Source organism: Thalassophryne amazonica, chromosome 1 (assembly GCF_902500255.1).
Source record: "Thalassophryne amazonica chromosome 1, fThaAma1.1, whole genome shotgun sequence".
Lineage (NCBI taxonomy): Eukaryota > Metazoa > Chordata > Actinopteri > Batrachoidiformes > Batrachoididae > Thalassophryne > Thalassophryne amazonica.
Genome location: NC_047103.1, coordinates 159,883,296 through 159,901,817, shown reverse-complemented (window position 1 = coordinate 159,901,817; position 18,522 = coordinate 159,883,296). Strand labels below are relative to the sequence as shown.

At 41.9% G+C, this 18,522-nt stretch overlaps 1 long non-coding RNA gene across 1 annotated transcript in view; it reads right to left on the bottom strand.

Annotated features, from left to right (window-relative positions):
• The window catches only part of LOC117516794, a 134,777-nt gene extending 128,429 nt beyond the window's left edge, over positions 1-6,348 (bottom strand). The window contains exon 1 of the long non-coding RNA XR_004562546.1: positions 5,978-6,348. This is a non-coding gene — a long non-coding RNA (uncharacterized LOC117516794). The remainder of the gene's footprint in view (positions 1-5,977) is intronic.
• Positions 6,349-18,522: the final 12,174 nt, after the last annotated feature.

The following is an 18,522-nucleotide window of genomic DNA, read 5'->3' as shown; positions in this document are numbered from 1 at the left end:
CACAGACATTTTCAGATCTCTCCAGAGATGTTCAGCTGGATTCAGGTCTGGACTCTGGCTGGGCCACTCAAGGACATTCACAGAGTTGTCCTGAAGCCACTGCTTTGATATCTTGGCCGTGTGCTTAGGGTCATTGTCCTGCTGCAAGATGAACAGTCGCCCCAATCTGAGGTCAAGAGCGCTCTGGAGCAGGGTTTCATCCAGGATGTCTCTGTACATTGCTATGTTCATCTTTCTCTCCATCCTGTCTAGTCTCCCAGTTCCTGCCACTAAAAAACATCCCCACAGCATGATGCTGCCACCACTGTGCTTCACTGTAGGGATGGTGCCTGGTTTCCTCCAAACATGATGTCTGGCATTCACACCAAAGAATTCAATCTTTGTCTTATCAGACCAGAGAATTTTATTTCTCATGGTCTGAGAGTCCTTCAGGTGCCTTTTGTTTAAACTCCAGGTGGGCTGCCATGTATATTTTACTAAGGAGTGGCTTTCGTCTGGCCACTCTACCATACAGGCCTGATTGGTGGATTACTGCAGAGCTGGTTGTCCTTCTGGAAGGTTCTCCTCTCACCACAGAGGAAAGCTGGAGCTCTGACAGAGTGACCATCGGGTTCTTGGTCACCTCCCTGACTAAGGCCCTTCTCCCCCAATTGCTCAGTTTAGACAGGTGGCCAGCTCTAGGAAGAGTCCTGGTGGATCCAAACTTCCTCCATTTATGGATGATAGAGGTCACTGTGCTCATGGGGACTTTCAAAGCAGCAGAAATGTTTCTGTACCCTTCCCCAGATTTGTTCCTTGAGACAATCCTATCTTCGAGGTCTGCAGACAGTTCCTTTGACTTCATGCTTGGTTTGTGCTCTGACATTCACTGTCAACTGTGGGACCTTATATGTAGACAGGTGTGTGCCTTTCCAAATCATGTCCCATCAGTTGAATTAATCCCAGGTGGACTCCAATTAAGCTGTAGAAACATCAAGGATGATCAGTGGAAACAGGATGCAACTGAGCTCAATTTTTTTAGCTTCATGGCAAAGGCTCTGAATACTTATGTCGATGTGATTTCTTACTTTTTTTTATTTTTAATAAATTCACAAAAATCTATATAAAAAACCCCAAACTTTTTCACATTATCATTATGGGGTATTGTGTGTAGAACTATGAGGAAAAACAATGAACTTCAACCATTTTGGAATAAGGCTGTAGCATAACAAAATGTGGAAAAAGTTAAGCGCTGTGAATACATTCCGGATGCACGGTATTAATTAATACACAAAGTGATAAAAGACACTAAACCTTTCCTTCTTGCTGACATTTCTCTCCATCCTGCTGAGGGAAAGTTTTGATTCAAGGCTCCCCTGAGGAGGAGGATGGGGTTTCTCTTATTTCCATTCATCCTAAATGAGGCTTTTTCCCTCCTCATTTTTTCCTGCTACGGTTAATGGTGGAGGTGGCGGTGCTGGGGGCTGAATCGAGGAAAAATGAGGACATCCTGCAGAGGACCTTTGAGTGCACGGATAAGGACTTGCTCCGTCTCTTTCTTCACTGTTCCTTTGTACATCTCTCGCCCATCCTAAATGGGGTCATGCTTGCAGCCAGGGCCTGCTGCTTTCAAAGACCCTTAGGAGATGCTCTTCTCCACCTGCCCTTTCCACCCTTCCTCTGACAACCTTTTCTTCTCTTTCCTTCTTCTCTGTTTCTGTTCCTCTCCTCTTATACCCATCTACTCTTTGTTCCCTTCTAGCTTGTTCCCAAATCCTTTATTTCCCCATTTCTTTAAGACCTTAATGCAAGTTTGCTTTTGCTGAGAAACTGGGCGATTCAACATGGAAATCTCAACAAAAAATTATTTTTAATGGTCTAGTGTAATCAATGGGACTACGAGCTTGACAACATAGGGCTACTGTTTCTTAGAACTGTTAGTCACCATCGACAAATACCCAAAGTTAAGATATATTTCATAAAATTACTGTCTGGGCAGCTGTTCAACATTATACAACAAACATATATTGGAAGTCTAGGTGGATACACACAAATACACAAATCTCAGTAACTATCTAAATAAATGAAACTGACTCAAGCATTTCTTGAAAAAAATGTTTACAAGGTAACTTTCTCATCCATTCATTTATCAATTCGTTTATCATTTTCTACTCTTCACTGTAACACTTGAGCCAGGTCAAGTCAAATTAAGAGTACGCACTGCTGCTGCTAGCAATTCTGTTCACCATCCCACAGAAATGTTCTGAGTCATGACTGATGACCACCAGGCACACCTGCAGTATATCTTTATCTCCTGAAAATAACATCTGAGTCAGTCTGACTGAGTCAGATGTTACATGTGTGTCCCTATGGGCTGGGTCCATTTTTTAATGTTCCTCAGCAATTAGGGACCTCTGCAAGTATTCTTAAAAAAATGTGCCACATGGAAGCCTATTCATGATGATACACATAATCAGCGTCATTCATGCCTTCTACAAGGTGAAACAAGGACCAATAGAATCTCTACTCGTACAGAGCCCTAGTACCAAAAACATCCAATTATTGTTTTAGAATCCAGATTTAATAACATACCATAAGCCCTTTGTCCTTCCACAAAAGCCCTGGCAGCACCACAAACCCCAGTCCCAGAACTTCATAAGTCCATAAGCTCTTGCCAGACATCTCAACTTCATAGTCCAAGGTTCTGAAGATATGACTGTCACCAGTAACATAAGTGAATTGTCTTGTTCCCACAAACAGACACAATGGTAATGCCAGAGACCAGGTAGCCACTGAAAGCCTGGATCAGGTCCAAGATATAGACTTCACTTCAACTCTTCACTCATCTTCTCAAGCACTTCATCCACAATGTCCACTGATCATACGAGGACCACAGCATCTACAAAGTCAAGATTAGCAATCCTTTCCTTCCAGAAGAAACATGGCCCTTTCCAACTTTCAGTTCACGCAATCATTGAACAGACTAGGGGCTAGAATGGACACCAGAGTTTGTTTGGGTGGAGTTACAGACATCTGCTTCACATCACAGCTTGGTTGCTCAAGTTGAAGCTTGTGCAAAAATCAGCATGGGCTACAGAAAAGCCCTGCCAAAACTCCATTCAAAGAGTAATGAATTAGGATGCATTCAATGGCTGATTTTGAGGTTGAAACTAGACTTCTCTAGTTGTTGAGCAGCAAACAGCCTGCACTGGATGCTGCTAAAAATGGTCTTTGTAAGGACGTTACCTTGTAGTGCAATACTCCTGTAGCTGGTGCAATCCAGACAGTTATCATTTACCTTCCAGACAGAGACAGCAAGCACCGTCTTAAAATAAGTTCAGTCTGGAGGTTCACAGCTGATCTGAAGATCAACTACAAGAATACCAGTATGGGAGATGCCAGATGTCTCAAGAGGTTCAACCTTACACATCTGCTCAAAAAGAGCTAGTTCGGTGGACCCATACTGCCAAGTTATCAGTTACGTCACTTCATGCTATGACTACACTGTCACAAGTTATTCTACTATAATAGCCAAGTGGCCTCTCTTCATGTACGTGCATGTGTATAGCTTCAATCACAGAGAAACTGGGGAGAGCTGACATTTGCTGTTTGGTATGCTTATGTATTTTGGTCAAGGATGAACACTGTGAAAATGGAAAGTTGATAAGACTAATATTTTTGGAGAAATTAGTGATATTAGCTAACAACAGTTAACAATGGACATTGCGCTGCAATGCACCATGGTTGTTTGGGGTTTGAAATATTGTGGTTCATGTTAGTTTAAGAGTGTTGCTAGTGTTATTGTTACTTACAGACATAAAGACATGGATGACCTCTAATTTCCTGCTTTTAAACTCAGATAAAACTGGTTATTGCACTTGGCCCCACAAATCTTAGAAACATGGTGTCTAACCAGATCCTTACTCTGGATGGCATTACCCTGACCTCGAGTAATACTGTGAGAAATCTTGGAGTCATTTTTGATCAGGATATGTCCTTCAATGCGCATATTAAACAAATATGTAGGACTGCTTTTTAGCATTTGCGCAATATCTCTAAAATTAGAAAGGTCTTGTCTCAGAGTGATGCTGAAAAACTAATTCATGCATTTATTTCCTCTAGGCTGGACTATTGTAATTCATTATTATCAGGTTGTCCTAAAAGTTCCCTGAAAAGCCTTCAGTTAATTCAAAATGCTGCAGCTAGAGTACTGACAGGGACTAGAAGGAGAGAGCATATTTCACCCATATTGGCTTCTCTTCATTGGCTTCCTGTTAATTCTAGAATAGAATTAAAATTCTTCTTCTTACTTATAAGGTTTTGAATAATCAGGTCCCATCTTATCTTAGGGACCTCATAGTACCATATCACCCCAATAGAGCGCTTCGCTCTCAGACTGCAGGCTTACTTGTAGTTCCTAGGGTTTTTAAGAGTAGAATGGGAAGGCAGAGCCTTCAGCTTTCAGGCTCCTCTTCTCTGGAACCAGCTCCCAATTCAGATCAGGGAGACAGACACCCTCTCTACTTTTAAGATTAGGCTTAAAACTTTCCTTTTTGCTAAAGCTTATAGTTAGGGCTGGATCAGGTGACCCTGAACCATCCCTTAGTTATGCTGCTATAGACTTAGACTGCTGGGGGGTTCCCATGATGCACTGTGTGTTTCTTTCTCTTTTTGCTCTGTATGCACCACTCTGCATTTAATCATTAGTGATTGATCTCTGCTCCCCTCCACAGCATGTCTTTTTCCTGATTCTCTCCCTCAGCCCCAACCAGTCCCAGCAGAAGACTGCCCCTCCCTGAGCCTGGTTCTGCTGGAGGTTTCTTCCTGTTAAAAGGGAGTTTTTCCTTCCCACTGTCGCCAAGTGCTTGCTCACAGGGGGTCATTTTGACCGTTGGGGTTTTTCCGTAATTATTGTATGGCTTTGCCTTGCAATATAAAGCGCCTTGGGGCAACTGTTTGTTGTGATTTGGCGCTATATAAATAAAATTGATTTGATTTGATTATTGATTTATTGTGTTTTTGTAGTTCAATTGGTTTAGTCAGTTTAGTTAAGTGTCATATTGTCATTACCATGTGTGAAAACTGTATTGCATTTGATGTCTTCCGCCACAGTCTCTGTTTGTGGTGTGTAAAAATAAAAGCAATTCCTTGCAGCAGAATGCAGAAAAGACAAAAAACTCAGTGTGCATGCGGAGTATAACTTCGATCTGCCCTTTCTGTGTGGAGTTTGCATGTTCTCCATGTGTCTGATGGTTTTCGTCAGGTGCTCCAATTTCCTCACACACACACACAAAAAAAAAAAAAAAAATGCAGAGTCTCCACATCTGGAGTTGGCCCCTGGGCACCGGACTGTGGCTGCCCACTGCTCCTAGTGATTTGATTGTGTCTAACTGTAATTAGGATGGGTTCAATGCAGAGGGAATTTCACTGTATGAATGTACAATGAGAGTAAATTATTATTATTATTAAAATGTCTGAGATGAAACATCTCCTTCTGGTGCCACAGTCTACTTTAATCCAGTTCACTTCTTGTGAAACAAGAAGAAACAAACTAGTAGAGTCTATCCGGGTTTCATCTGGCATCCTGAGCAAATGATAATTTACCTGACGTCAGCTTCAACTTCTAGATCTTTTCAGAAGACTGAAGCCAAAGAAAGCCTAAATGATTCCGAAAAAGCATTTAAATCATCATGGCACATTCAGACAGATTCTGACATCCTTCAAACTTGCCAACAAAGCATTTTTTTTAAGGCAACACACATTCCAAGTCAAACAAGGTCACGCAACTAAATGGGACCACGTGGTTTCCTTACCACATCCTGGTCAGTCATCAGACTGCTTCATCAGATTTACAATGAATGCATTCAATCCATTATTTGTGTGATCATTACAAATGAAAAGGAACACCATAAATCCTTTTTAAAAGCAGAGTACCACTTGACTAAAACCAGTGCTCATGGATCAAAGAGTGCTCTCTCCTTCAGAAGCAGCTACATACCTGTGTATTTTCAGGGATCCAGGTCCATATTGGTGAAAACTCCACATTTATCCATCTCCATTTTTCCCCCCAGTTTTTGGATTTCTGTAAGAGACAGGATGGGGCAGTTGATGTTGGCAAATAAAAATGGATGTGAATCATGAAGTAACACGGTTTCCAGAACTATACCATCAAAATGGCCAAACTTGGTAGTTAGCAGAAACAGATTATCCTGAACTGTCCCATCTTCAGGATGAGGACAGTGCTTCATCGAAACTAGGCATGGTTGCTTCTCCCTCCTGCTTTTGCTGCCCCATACATCTGTTCCTCAGGCTCTCCCAACATCACCGGCTCTCTCCAATGCCACTGCCGTCAGCTAGTGCGGCTCTCCTCTCCCCTTCGACCCATACTGGGTTTTTATTTAATTTGCTCATATAATAGATGCGAATGAACCCCTGGTTTAGGGCTACAGAGGCAGAGAAAACCATAGAGAGGGAGGGGCAGGCCGCTCAGCAATGTGTGTCAAAAGAGAAACAATAAGTGCCATTATTTTTGATTGGCTTCCCTTTTTGAAAATTACTTCCAAAGTGTGATGTCCCATTGTGGGAGCAGAATAACGCTGAACAATGCAGCAGGGGGCAGGGGGGGCTAGTCTTATATATCCAGGCTAATATTGAAGCGGGCTTTGGCCAACGCCGGCTGGCCTGCACTGGATAACCCTGCAGCACAGCAACTGGACTCAGGGTTAGACTCATAATGGGCGGCATTGGGAAGCCTTTAGCTCCCATTGTGGTGGTTGTGTCAACAGAGAGGCCAGTGGGAGCTGCCTGGCATGCGGAGAAAAGAAAAGGCCCTTTATCCCTTTCTTTTTTAGACAGAACTAGAGAGAGAACGAGAGAGAGAGAGACATTATCAGAGCAGCTTGATGCTCACTGATGGGCTGGGCTTTTGTTTGCACTACGGGTCTCTCTCGCTCCCTCTCTGTTTACCCTGTTAAAGAGTTTTTGGTAGATTGCCCCATCCTTATTCTCCTTTTAACTAATGTGTCCCCAGTGGTTTCAGACCATGTCAACACGTACACTAGACACGAGTGACAGCAACACTACATTGTTACTGTACATCAACACACAAAGACACTTCAGCCTTTAAAAAAAAAAAAAAAAAATTTCTGTTAATATTTCACAATCCCTACCTTGATAAACAGCCAGATGTGCAATCAAATGTGATTTTTCTAAGAGGCATCCAATGAACCCAATCAACAAAAGATCACAGATATTGTGTATATGCCCTTGTCTGTTTTTGTTGGGTCAAAGTTATCTCAAAAAGTATAACAAGGGTTCTGGCAAAACTTTGCACATAGATGGTCCTTGCTACTGGGTTCCATTACAGCCACTCAGACTGCCTGAGTACCACTGAGCAGAAATGTCTCATGCCTATAGCCATGTACCTTTAGATGGTTAAAAAAAAATGGCGATCACAAGTTGAGGTTTCTTTTTGCCATAAACCAGTCAAAACTATTAAAACTACTTGTTTTTTTGTTTTGTTTTTTACTAGTTTTGGAAGTCCTTATGACTTGTTCTTTTGCTTTCTTCTTCTTCTTCTTCTTCTTCTTATTATTATTACTATTATTTAAATAGGGCTTTCCCAGGGATCAAACTACAAAACAAAATCAACTTCAATAAGAAAAGAATAAATGCCAATAAAAAGCACACTACAACAATGCACAAAAACCCTAAATTCAAGAGCTGATAATACAGAAAAACTACAACTTATACTTCAGAAAAACAAACAAACCAGTTCCCCAAATCTAGTACATATCAGTCTATCCTTAGTGTAAAATGATTTACAAAGAAACAGAGAGCCTTGAAAAACTGAAGGTTCAGGATTTCTTTTCTACTGTACACATTTGATTTTCATTTATCTATGTGGTACATTTGATCAATATAGTTTGCAAAAATGTTTGACAAATTTTTGTGTCTATTGTTATGATTTCACCCATACCGCTCCTTCTTACAGGGTGACAGTCTAAAATGTCTGGCTACCTTTGAGTCCGTTTTATAAAAATCTTTTTTGGATTTAGACATCCAGTAAGGTCTTTGACCTTTGGATTTTTAATCCAGAAGTCATGCATCGTTGATGGGGCAAACTGTACTTGTACTAAATGATGGAGGGAACACATTGCTGTGGTTGTAAGTGTTGACATATGACTCAGGGGTCAAACCATTTACAGAGAAGAACATATTTAAACCTGCTGCCAAAAAATGAACACGCATTGCTCATGAAAAAAAAGTTTGGGTACAACTGTTTTAAGTATCATTTTTGCATAAACTATGGCGCGGCATCACGTAAATCCATATATTCAACAACTCCACCTGGGTATAAGAGGACACGTGTGTTTGCTCTAGATTCTCTTCCCCTGAGGCAAACACTCGTACGCCACTATTATACATGTCTCCTGGCTGCGATAAGCCAACCTTGAGAAAGCAGATGAAGCTGAACAAATAGTGGCTTCCAAACACATGCACATGTATGGAAATAGAAGAGCAGCACCTAAACAAACAGGCCCAGCCGCAGTAGCAGCAAAAGCCAGGCAGCTCTCATTACAGGCAACACAATAACGTGCTGTCCGCAGAGACACAGTCAATACCCCATGTGAATTTCATTCCAAAATAAACTGGATGGAGTCGTCGATCATTCTGCAAAGTGTCCACACGACAATCAGTGTGTCCTAAAACCCTCATATTGTTGCTCTGCTGTTTATCCAATGGCAGATTAGTTTTTCTGTATAATATACCATAATACTTGAAGTATCATTTATAGGGACTATTTACCATGTGTAGTACTGCTGGGTTGATATGTAAAATAGTTTGTTCAAGAAAAACAAGAGTCCGCTGAGAGCACAATATCCCCCATTAGCAAATGCTGCTTTGGTACAAGTGCTTGCTACATTCTGATAATATTTCAAGGACTGGTACCAATTTTCACAAAATTCATCCTAAATATGTGAGGAGTTGATTTCAGAATGCAGGTACCAACTCCTAGGTTTGTTAATCAAGGGCCATAACTCTGCCAAAATGTGTCAATCTTGTACAATATTACAAAATGCACATTATAAACCTATAACAAGGATTTACACCAAGTTACATGAAATTCCATGTAAAAGTGTGAGAGGAGTTGATTTCAGAATGCAGGCACCCAAGCATGAAACTGATTGAGTGTAGTTTTGTTAATCAAGAGCCATAACTCAGGTAAAATGGTTGCATTTGTCACGACTACTATACTTACGTTACATGAAACAAAATGACGTGCTTGATACGGCAGTTAAACATCCAAATTTAAAGAAAGAGGAAAAAATGAGAAGTGGAAAAACCAGTAAGTTGGAAGCTGGTGGATACATCTGGACGCAGTCTGTTTACAACGAATAGAGCATCAGCAGTTTCCTATTGTTCATCTGATGCAGAAACACAGAGAGAGAGAGAGAGAGAGAGAGAGAGAGAGAGAGAGAGAGAGAGAGAGAGAGAGAGAGAGAGAGAGAGAGAGAGAATCAGCAGAGACACCACCTGAAAAAGGAAAAGGCCGGCAGTCTGGCTATGTGGCACCAAGTGGGGTGTCCCCAACCATCTTGTCTTTATTCTTTTGTGAATTTACCTGTTAGTTAAGTGAGTTTCCAATAATGTGTGTTTTGACTGGAAACTTTGAGTTTCTCCAAGTGGTGCATTTTTCAGTTTGATGTAGCCACTATGAGTGTCACTGCTCAAACATTATGACCTCATCATTTTCTGTGGACCAGAAGGATTTTATGGCAAAATTTCACACAAAGTTGAATTGACGGTTTATAAAGTAGACAGACAGCTGCCACTAATGTGTACAACCCCAATTCCAGTGAAGTTGGGACATTGTGTGAAATGTAAATAAAAACATATTACAATGATTTGTAAAGCCTCTTCAACCTATATCCAATTAAATACACCACAAAGGCAAGATATTTAATGTTCAAACTGATACATTTTATTGTTTTTGTGCAAATATTTCCTCATTTTGAAATGGATGCCTATAACACATTTCAAAAAAGCTGGGACAGTGGCAACAAAAGACTGGGAAAGTTGATGAATGCTCAAAGATCATCTGTTTGGAACATTCCACAGGTGAACAGGTTAATCGGAAACAGGTGAGGGTCATGATTGGATATAAAAGGAGCATCCCCAAAAGGCTCAGCCATTCACAAGCAAAGATGGGGTGAGGATCACCACTTTGTGAACAACTGTGTGAAAAAAAAAATAGTCCAGCAGTTTAAGAATAATGTTTCTCAATGTTCAATTGCAAGACATTTAGGGATTCCATCATCTGCAGTCCATAATATAATCAGAAGATTCAGAGAATGTGGAGAACATTCTACACGTAAGCGGAACTAGAAACACCGCTGCCTTCTCTGGGCCGAAGCTCATTTGAAATGGACAGACACAAAGTGGAAAAGTGCGCAACACTGTTGAACAACTGCAGTCGTACATCAAGCAAGGATGGGAAAGAATTCCACCTACAAAGCTTGAGCAATTAGTGTCCTCAGTTCTCAAATGCTTATTGAGTGTTGTTAGAAGGAAAGGTGATGTAACACAGTGGTAAACATACCACTGTCCCAGCTTTTTTGAAACATGTTACAGGCATCCATTTCAAAATGAGCAAATATTTGCACAAAAACAATTAAGTGTATCAGTTTGAACATTAAATATCTTGTCTTTGTGGTGTATTCAATTGAATATAGGTTGAAGAAGATTTGAAAATCATTGTATTCTGTTTTTATTTACATTTTACACAACGTCCCAACTTCATTGGAATTGGGGTTGGAGTATGGCAACAGATAAACAGTTTATTATAGTTTGTTACATTAACCTGCAACCCGGGCCCGGTGTTGCCGACCGAACAGTCCCCCCTAAAAATAGGTCCCCCTGCCTTCACTGTGCATGCATCATTTCACTGATTATTGCCTCGTTTCTGCTTAAAACTGCACGCCAGTCATCATCTATCTCAGCAACAGATATCTGAGGCTTTTGAACAACAATTGTTTCCACATAAATTTGGCATTATTTCATAATAAAAGACGGGAGAGCAATCACAACACCACAGCAGCACGTCTGAGACAGACTCTCTGAGTCTGACTCTCTACACCCAAAGCGATCAAAGCGAATAATGTGATTATTAACCATCAGATGAGAAATTAAACCTCTTAAATCATTCTAAAGTCAGTTTTAAGTACAAACGGGGCAGTTTTAAGCAGAAATGAGACTATAATCGATGAGTTGCTACTGATGCTCTGAAATGATGTATGCACAGCAGCATGTTTGATTGCTCCTCCACCTTTTATGATGAAATAATGCTGAATTTATGTGGAAATGATTGTTGTACAAAAGCTTCAGATATCTGTCGCTGAGACAGATGATGACTGGAGTGCAGTTTTAAGCAGAAACGAGGTGTTAATTGGTGAATCGTTGCAGACATGCCGAAATGACACGGCTGATGATTTGAAATGACGCATGCGCAGTGAAAGCAGGGCAGACCGATTTTTAGGAGGGACCGTTCAGTCGGCGACACTGGATAAGTGGTTGAGGATGAGGGAATGAGTGATGTTACATTAACATTTCTGTTTTAAAATAAATAAATAAATGAAATTATTGTTTCCTGTTTGGTGTAGCTCAGCTGCTGCGTCCTCAAATAAAATGTGTCAGTTTATTAAAAGACAAAGACCAGCACATTAAAATACTTGAGCAGAAAATGTTGAAAGTTTATTTTATTTGCCATGTCTTTTGGAGTCAAGTTAAATGGATCATTAAGTAATGGAAAAAGTATGACACGAGGGTAAATCTGCTGAGATCAGGCCGTCCTCAAAGCAAGAAATTTGTCTCAGCGTGTTATTTTGAAGACTGACTCATTTTATATCATTATATTATATCTGACTTCCATTTGCCTTTTTCTTGTGTTACTTTTACAATTTCATTGTACTTACCATTAAAGTGGCTTGTTATCTTATGTACACACATCACGCGTGTGCACATTCACCATATTCACACACACGCTATTAACAAGCCCCCCCCAGCTACCCTGCTGACCCCGACCACAGGCAGATAGAAGCAGGACAATAAGGTGGAGAGATTACCCAGAGTGAGCAGATAAAAGCTGTGACACGACAGCACTGAAAGGATAAAGAGCGTGACCGGGGACAAAGGGAGGAGTGAAGGAGTGCGACAAAGTGACGGCACTAAAATGTATTTCTAAACTGACCAGGTATAAATGAGAACACACAGAAATACACCACAAAATGACCATAGATCCATAAAATAACATTACACCGTTAAGTGAATATGACAAATGTTTGACATTTATCAATGTCATAATTAGGGTTCAGGTGACTAAAGGAAATTAGTCTTGGAGATTTCCTGAGTCAGTCATGAAAATTAAAATCTATATAGATTTTAATTGGACTCCACAGAATCAAAAAAATTTTGGTGTCAAAAATCAAAATCAATTTTGGTGTTGACCGGGTTCTAGATCACATTTTCCCATTTTCACTCAAAGAGATGAGGCACACAGCAGAAACATGCACTGTCAGTTTATAGACACAAACTGTGCATGAGCCATAGACCGTCATCTTAAGTCCTATATAAGCTCTGAGGCCCATTGGTGCACTGGTGATTCCCTGGATTCTTTGGTGCACCAATGGGGTTACCAGTCCAAGGCCACTACCTATTTACGCCTGAGTGGAATGAGACGATGTGGAAGAAGTGTCTTGCCCAAGGACACAGACAGGTAGTGTCAAACCCAGGTCTACATACGAGCAGACCAACTACTATCCCCTGCCAGAGGTATGTGCTGAGTACCACTGTCTCGGTTATAGACACAAACTGTGTGCATCAAGCACGAAAGAAAAACAGTCATGTTGATCATTCTATACATTATCATCTCATCACTGCCCTGTCAGCAGTCTGTTCCTTCCATACACACTCGAACAGAGCAGCAAAAACTGTCAGTCTGCACTGATAAGGCGTCCAATAGCTTTGGCGAATCTGATGAACAACACACCATATTTTTGGGAAAATAAAATGACATGCACAGTCCCAGCACTGCTTTATGATTTGTAAATGTATTTGATTTTATTTCAAAGTAATAAAGAATATTCTGCAAAATAAATCATTCATATTTGAAAAGCAGTAGAAAGAATTAGGTCCTTCAGAGGGTTTGTTGGTTCTCTGTAGGTGGTTTTATTTAAATGGTAAATGGACTGCATTTATATAGCACTTTTCCATCTGCATCAGACGCTCAAAGCGCTTTACAATTATACCTCACATTCACCCCAATGTCAGGGTGCTGCCATACAAGGCGCTCACTACACACCGGGAGCAATAGGGGATTAAAGACCTTGCCCAAGGGTCCTTAGTGATTTTCCAGTCAGGCGGGGATTTGATCTTCTGGTCTCAAGCCCAACACATTAACCACTAGACCATCACCTCCCCCAATACAATTTACAATTCTTGTGGCTCTTTTATGAAGAATAAAGACTGCATTCCACACAGTGGAATGTGCGGAAGTAAAATTAAGGTCTTTTGTCTTTGAGTTCCGCGCGTCGCGGTGGAGCCGCATGGTGCAAAGCAACGCCGTGATGAAGCCTCACAGGACATGTTCTGGCATGTCCAGGCTCATCCACAATTTCTCGGTTAGTCACACAACTGAAAAGCAACCGCAATCCATCTGAAATCCACCTTTAAGCCGTCCTGTGAGACCAACACAGAGGTGGTTTTGTCCCGCGCCATGAACGGCACAGTGGCGCAATCCTCCGCTTTTCTTTCCATCAAAAAAACTGTTAACGGTGGAATGTGCCGAAAAAGTGCTGATGTCCACGTCTCCTGTCTTTTTGTGAAAGTCAGACGATGTCCCGGATCAACAAAGCCTTCACGTTGGAAATGATGTGGTTGTTTCAGCGGGGTGTCAGCCTGTCAATCGGCGCTCGGAGCGCGGCGCGCTCTCAGATGCTGTGGGCCGTCCTTAAAGCGGCAGTAACACTCCTTAATCTGTGTAATCCCCACAAAATCGTCCCTGAAAGCCATATTAATTTTCCGAACGGTGTCCACCTGGAGGTCTCTCACAGTTTCTGGAAAAAAATTGATGCAGCAAAGCTCCAAATTGTTCAGACATTTATTCGCAATAAAAAAATGATGAAATGGTGGACCAGTGCTCACACAAAGCCTGCTCACAGGCGAATGACGCAACCAACAGGCGTGAAAAAACTCACGCATGCGCACAAAGGTTCAAGCTTGGCTGATGCAATCACACGTGATTCAAATCCATATGGTTTTTGAAAAAAATAAAAAGGTCGGATACTTTTCTAATATACCTCATACAACTGCACATTAAAAGAAGAATGGGTACCAGTGGTCTTGAGCTGGGAACCTTCTGTTTTGTAAGAAAGTGCACTAACCACTTGGCTACACTGTAAAAAGGAAAACTTAAAATTGTTGGCCTGAAAAGGTTTTTTTTGGTCATATAAACATAAAATGTTTTATTGTGTTGCACAGGGGCGGTCCTGGAGGGGCGGCATCACAGGGGTGGGGTGGCACAACCGTGCGGAAAAAAAAACAGGGTGGGGGGTGTTGTCCTGATGGGGGGTTCGTGGTTAAGTTATGGCAGAGCGGTGCCCCCACCTTCCCGTCCCATGGCGGCTTTCCTCTCACTCATTCCCGCAGCTTCACAGTGCTACAAACAGCAGCGAAGCAAAGACTGCAGCGAAATGAGACAAGTCACTGGATAAATCCTGGGCTTTGTCAAGCCCATCTGACGCTCAGCGTGTCTGGGGATCTATGGGGCAGTGGGCTGGCCTCGGCCGGCCCGGACGCTCAGCTTCTGCATGATGATTGGATGATCTGTCTGAGGCTGAATCCCTTTTTTATTGACAGCGAAATGAGCGAATCAGCGATCTTTTGGTGTAAACATCCGTGGGAGCATTTTTTAATTTTCATTCTGTTCTGAGTTGAACCGGAGACTTTCCTAATCCTCTTAGCAGCATTTTCTTTGTTAAAAACGACTAGCGACAAATCGAGCTTCTATTTCTGGTGGGTTTTTTTGTAGCTGCTTGTGTTTGGAGACTGACTTCTATCCGTCTTTCTGACTTCTATCACAGTTTCTGTCCCTACCGAGCAGCGGGTGCTGCTGAGCTCCTCCACTGTCACAAAGCACTCACGGCGGACAAACTTCACACTAGCCTCGCGCCAGTCCCAGCTAGCGAGCTAGCTAGGTCGCAAGCTGCACATAATGGCAGACAATTTGAATCTTGTGGACCGGATTTTGGCGAAGCCATTTGATAGTCTTCCTTACGAAGAAGCCATGGCTGCTGTCATGGCTTCAGCTCTCAATGGTTTGCAGGCCAAAGTTAAAGCAATAGCCCCCAGTGCAATGTTTGTGCATTGCTATGCACACAGACTGAATCTGCTTCTGTCTCAGGGGGCTAAATGCTTATCTGAGTGCAGAATATTTTTTGCATCACTCTCTGGGTTTGCCACATTTTTCTCAAAATCCACAAAGAGGATGTCTTTTCTTGAGTCTGCAGGCTGCTCAAGGTTGCCCAGAAATGCTCCTACTCAATGGAATTTCACATCACGGATAGTGAGCACTGGGGCAAACAATTGTGATGTCCTCCTGCAAACTTTTGAGATGATCATTGCAGATAAGTCCATGGATGATGACACATTAGACTGTGCCAATTTCTTTGTGTTTGTTATTGCAGTAGTCATTAAAACTGTAAATATGTTCCTGAAAATAGCTGTTGTGAATTCATTTGTGGGATTGTGGGTGTTGTGGACGAAGTTAGTGTTTTCATGGGTGGTGGGGCGGAGGTGGTGGCCATGTTAGTGTGCGCGGGGGGCACGCAGGGGGTTTCGCCCGGGGAGTAAATCACTCTAGGACCGCCACTGGTGTTGCAAACAACATCAAAGTAGTTATCTCAACTACCTGTAATAAGTTTGTTGTGTAATGTTGGTCTCATTTCAAAAGTTAGGTTGGCAAAAGTTAAAACTATAGGTTTGAGGCTATGACAGAATTATTTGAGTTTGCTTTTGCAAAGAACGGGGTTTCCAACTCAAATCTGCAGGGGTCTGTTTTTCTGCCATTTTTTCCTGTGCACTTGTCCTGCTTGGATTTTTATCTCAAAGTTGAGTATTTTATTTGAGTATTGTCTTGGAACTCTAGCTTTGCAGTTGGTAATTGATTTTGAAAACCAGGCTGTTGGCACTGACTGTCAAGTGTGTTTTGTAACTTTGTCAATGTAACTCCTTCATCTGCTCTTGGTCTGCCCTCAGATTTTGAAGCATTCAAGTTGAAGTCATTTCCACCAGTTTTAAAATATTACAACAATAACATTTTATTATAAACTTGCTTTAGTGTGGAACCAATAAGCATATTATTTGGAAATTCCTCTCAATTCACATAAACTGAGACTGAGTGACAACTCTGTATGATACAGAAAAGTGTACAGTTCAGGTTAATAAACATTTGAACTGACTTGGTTTTGTGTGACAGACAACATGTTGACAAAATGAGTCTTAGTATGTAGAAGTCAAAACTTGAAGTCTTAGTACATATGAAAGGTACATTTTCTGAACAAAAATAATACGTTTGCACATCTTCTATTTTTCAAAATTCTTATGCCGCGTTCACACCGGGCGCGACACGAGCGACTGTAGCCACAGGTTGCCATGTAATCCCTATGTAAGGACACGTTTTGGCGCCAAACCGCGCAGCGCGACGCGATGGACGTGAGTGAAGCGATGCGAGTGAAGCGATTTTGAGCGTTTTGCGCGTTTGTGGCGTGATATTGCGTCGCGTCACGTCGCGTTGCCCTCCTCTCCAAGTTCAAAAATCTGAACTTTTTCATCTCGTCGCGCCGCGATGACCAATCAGGGACTGAATATGTAGTGACGTGGAGATGTCTGGAGTTTGACTGAAGATGTGAACATGTCCTGTATCTGGTAGCAGTCTGTGAGCAGGACTTATGTCTCTTTTGTCCTTTATTTCACAATCATGACAGAGTTTTTGGAGCGAACAGCAGCACCACAGCAGCGGGGAGCGGAGTTTCTTTTTATTTTTTCATTTTACTTGCGCGCGCGAGCGAATCGTCCTGGAGATTATTTTACTTATTAACTACACAGCTGTATAATAAAGCAAATGGTGACTGGTTTCTAAACACAATTATGACAGAGTTTTTGGAGCGAGCAGCAGCGGGAGCTGAGCTTTTTCCTTTTCTTTTTTTTACGTGCGTGCGCGAGCGAATCATCTGTAGAGAATATTTTATTAATTAACTACATAGATGTATAATAAAACAAATGGTGACTGGTTTCTAAACACAATTATGACAGAGTTTTTTGGGGGAAGAGCAAGCAGCAAGCAGCGGAGTTTCTATTTTTTTTTTTTTTTTTATTTACATGTGCGCGCACGAACGGGACAGTTGATCCTCAAACTGGGTCCCGCAGAGGTGGAAGGACCGCTGAAAGCGGCCGTCACCCAGACACAGCTCCTGCAGAAAATAATGATACTCTCTGTATTGGGAGCTTTCCACAGCAACTCGCTCCGTGTGATCAAGGTCCGTCATGTTAGCTTGACTGACAACCGTAGCCGGCGAGCGGAATGGAAGCTCCTCCTATTTGATGACGCACCGAGGCGAATTTTCACAGCGAAAGTCCACCCAAGCAGAGCGACACACCGGGCGAAGGAGGCACGTCCGTCGCCTGGCGACCCACGCGAATTTGTAGCGTCATATCGCGCCCGGTGTGAATGCGGCATTAGTCTGTAGCGCTCGCAGCTGGTCTGCTCTGTGTAAGCCTGATCCCATCAGATCTCAGAAGCTAAGCAGTGCGACATCTGGTTAGTACTTGGATGGGAGACCTCTTTGGAACACTGGCGGCTGTGTGTGTTTGCGGGAGCAGCCGAATGGGCAACAACGACAACTTAGTTTGTAGAACTTGAAATTTGAAGTTATACATATGAAAGGTACATTTTCTGAACAAAAAATAACAAGTTGGCACAGCTTTCATTTATCTGAATTCTTTGTGTGTGCAGCTCAAATATTTAAGTTACGTTCCACATGAATAATAAGTTATCTCAAGAAAAACGTATTTGTTCAAACTTAAGATTTTTAGTTGGCCTCAAAACTCAAAAATCCAGTGGAGACTGTTGCCTTGAAATTTTAAGTTGACACAACTTTTTTGTTTTTACAGTGTACCTCACTGTCTAGTTTATGTACGGAAATATGAAATCCACCCTCTATCTGCTGCAGGCAGGTGAAAAGTGGGTGCTCCTTTGGTCAGTTCCAGTTCCCGCTGCATACTGGATCATGTCCAGAGAAGGGTGTAACATTGTCAAAATGCCATAGCTGATGTTCCTTGACAATGCATGTGGTACACCTCATCTGTGTCCCTAAATAACCATTCATTTCACACAAAGGTTTTTAAGTAATACCAATGATCCAGTAAGGAGACTAGCACCAAAGACATCCAGTCATCCTTTTATGTTGCTGGTTAGCATCCAATTTT